This window comes from Rhipicephalus sanguineus, chromosome 3, assembly GCF_013339695.2.
Source record: "Rhipicephalus sanguineus isolate Rsan-2018 chromosome 3, BIME_Rsan_1.4, whole genome shotgun sequence".
Taxonomy (NCBI): Eukaryota; Metazoa; Arthropoda; class Arachnida; order Ixodida; family Ixodidae; genus Rhipicephalus; species Rhipicephalus sanguineus.
In genome coordinates, this window is record NC_051178.1 from 88,601,372 (window position 1) to 88,605,050 (window position 3,679).

Genomic DNA, 3,679 nt, shown 5'->3' on the forward strand with positions numbered 1-3,679 from the left:
CATACATGCCGTTGACCTGCTTCGCTTTCTGGAGTTCGCTGAAGCCCCACTTCACCACCAGCTGAATGGCATGACAGCCCCTGTTGCGGCACCTCCGAAGTCAGACATTTTTCACCCTTCTGTGTCCCCGGATCTATCGCTGGACCATCGACGCAAACTATTGGCCCTTCTCGATGAGTTCCGCTCATCCTTCGACTGCGGTCAGCCATCTCTGGGTCGCACAACGAGCATCACGCACCACATCGACAACGGTGGTCATGCCCCTTTACGCCAACGACCATATCGCTTTTCGGCGGAAGAGCGCCGTGTTATCAATGAACAAGTCGATGATATGCTCACGCGCGGAGTCATCCAGCCATCCGAGAGCCCCTGGTCATCCCCTGTCGTGCTTGTGCGCGACAGGGGATGGCTCTATCAGATTCTGCGTCGACTACCGCCGCCTGAATAAGATAACTCGGAAGGATGTATAACCGTTGCCACGCATCGACGAGCAGAATATTTATCGTCCTTGGACTTACGCTCGCGCTATTGGCAAGTTCCACTGGCTGACCATGAACGCCCGAAGACTGCGTTTGTCACTCCCGATGGGCTTTATGAGTTTAAGGTGATGCCCTTCGGATTCTGCAACGCCCCAGCTACCTTCGAACGAATGATGGATAACATCCTTCGTGGCCACAAGTGGAATACCTGCCTGTGCTACCTTGACGACATTGTTGTATTTTCCCGCGATTTTCCGACTCATCTTGTTCGTCTTCGCGCTATTCTCACGTGCCTCGCCTCTGCTAGCCTTCAACTTAACATCAAGAAGTGCCATTTTGCTGCGCGCCAACTCACCATACTAGGTCACGTCGTCTGCAAGGAAGGCGTTCTTCCGGATCCCGCTAAAGTTCGTGCCGTGGCCGAGTATCCCAAGCCCAATTCCATCAGGACGCTCCGAAGCTTTATCGGGCTGTGCTCGTATTTTCGTCGATTTGTGCGCGACTTCGCTTCTATAATCGCACCTCTTACCAACTTACTGACAGCCTATAACGGCCTGTCGGCTTGGTCACAAGGGTGCGACGAAGCTTTCATGACGCTACGGCGCTTATTAACGTCACCTCCGATACTTCGTCACTTTTACCCTAATGCGCCTACGGAGGTCTATACTGACGCCAGCGGTGTCGGTCTTGGTGCTGTACTGGCTCAACGAAAACCAAGATACGACGAGTACGTTGTTGCTTACGCGAGTCGAACCCTGAAGAAAGCGGAGTGCATCTACTCAGTCACTGAAAAAGAGTGCCTCGCCATAATCTGGGCTTTGACCAAGTTCCGTCCGTACCTTCATGGCCGCCCTTTCGAAGCAGTCACAGACCATCACGCTCTCTGTTGGCTCTCATCACTGAAAGATCCTTCAGGCCACCTCGGTCGTTGGGCGCTTCGGCTGCAGGAATACGACATTCGTGTTGTGTACAGATCCGGCCGCAAGCACTCGGACGCTGATGTGCTATCCCGCTCACCGTTACCGTCTGACACAACTTCGCCGTCAGCCACGTCAGCTGTCTTGACGCCCCTTGACTTCGCAAACATGCCGTCGGAGCAACGCAAGGATGCGTGGATCTCCGAACTCGTCGACTTTCTGACTGGTTCATTAGTTCATCCAGCGTCAAGAACTCTCCGTCGTCAAGCCACGCACTTCGCACTCCGCGACGGCCTCCTCTATCGGCGTAATTACGCGCCTGACGGTCGGAGGTGGTTGCTAGTGATCCCGCGCCACATGCGCACAGAAGTTTGCACTGCTTTTCACAACGACCTGCAAAGCGCTCACGCTGGCGTTCTGAAGACGTACAACAGCTTGCGTCAGCGATACTACTGGCGCGGCATGCACACGTTCGTGCGCAAGTACGTACGTGCTTGTACTGCTTGTCAGCAGCGTAAAGTTCCACCTCAACGCCCCGCCGGTCCACTTCAACCTCTACCTCGTCCGGGACGTCCATTCGACCGCGTCGGCATCGACTTATATGGCCCGCTTCCCCCGACTTCCTCTGGGAATCGGTGGATCATTGTTGGCGTGGACCACCTCACCCGTTACGCAGAGACTGCAGCACTTCCAACGGCTACCACAAGAGAGGTTGCGTTTTTAGGGGCGAAGCTCCTTAAGGCGGCACCCGTTCGTCCCTCGTCGTGCTCGTAGTAGTGAGTAACAAGTCTTACCCTTTGACCTCCAAGGTGGTGCCGGTGGGAGATTTCTCCTGTGCGTTGTTGAACAATAAAAAATTCGCAGCGTGCGCGTTAACTAAAAGCCGAATTCTTCTGTCTCTGTAGAAGTGTAAGTGTTAGCTAAAAGCCGACTTCTTCTGTCTCTCATTCCCATTAGCAGCCATTGTTTACCTCCAAGTGCCTGGTGAGATTTCTCCTGTGCGTGATTAAACAATAAAAATTTTGTTCAAAACGCCGTTGATTGATGAAATAAACCAACGAAAGACGCCAGATGTTTTGTAAAAACAAAACGAAAGAACGCCAGATGTTTCTAAAGCAAAACGAAAAAGACGCCAGCTGCTTAACGAAAGACGCAAGGTGTTTTCTAAAGCAATGGTTTTCTAAATAATGAAAATTCACAGCGTACATGTAAAATTAAAGTGAGCTGCAAGTCGTCATAACTCATCGAACCTTTAGTATAAACGCGCCCGAACTCACGTCGGTGATGATGTACTGGGCAGAATTCACGGAAGATTCACGGTTTACCGATGAACCTCCGCAGCTTCGCCCACTCATCATCATTCACTCCGTGGATATGCTGTGATTTTTTATCTTACGATATATATATATATATATATATATATATATATATATATATATATATATATATATATATATATATATATATATATTTATATATATATATTGTAGTGAAGAGAAAAGAGACAACGCCCGTTTCTAGGCCGGCTGTTCTTATTCCTCCAAGCTTCGTTCTCCTCTTCCTTCCACAAGCCGATCGCGCGCCCGTGCCCTGTGCCGTTCATCATTACACTCGGCCACGCTGCAAGTATGGCATCCTGTCCACAATATCTTGTCTTTAGCCGTCCTGGACACTTCACCGTCATTTGCAACACTAATGTCTGGTGGTCTGCACTGACTGTGCCTCAGTGGTCGGTCTTTCAAACGCAGCAGGCTGCCTGGACGTTCTTTAAAAGACAACTCCGGGGGGCGGCATTGGCTGTGCCGTAGTGGTCGCTGCACGCTTAGCTGACAATTTTGTTGTAGCAGTTTGGGGCGCTGGTCTTCATCCCCGTTTGCGCGCTGAGCAGGCAAATACTTGCACAGCGAAGAATGCTTGCAAGTTTGGACAAGCTGCGGAGCGTGGTCGTGATTCGACGTAGCAGCGTCTGCGTTGCTGTGACTGCAATCTTTAGTTTTGCGGTAACAAGGACAAAAGGTGGTTTCTGGTGCCTCCGTACCGCGCCCGTGCACGTGAACGCCACCGTATCTTCGTTCCACGTCGAAACTCCTGAAGGTTTCCGAAAGCATCTCGCCACTTTGGTCGAGCTGGTTGCCGTCCGACCGGTCAGTGACGGATCCCATGACGGCGAGAGCCACTTCGTCGTCATCCGCGCGGCGCTTAGGTGGTATACCAGGTGTCAGAATAGAGCACTTGCCGTCGTCACCAGACTCGCACGTGGGGCTGCCGGAATGGTCGATACTG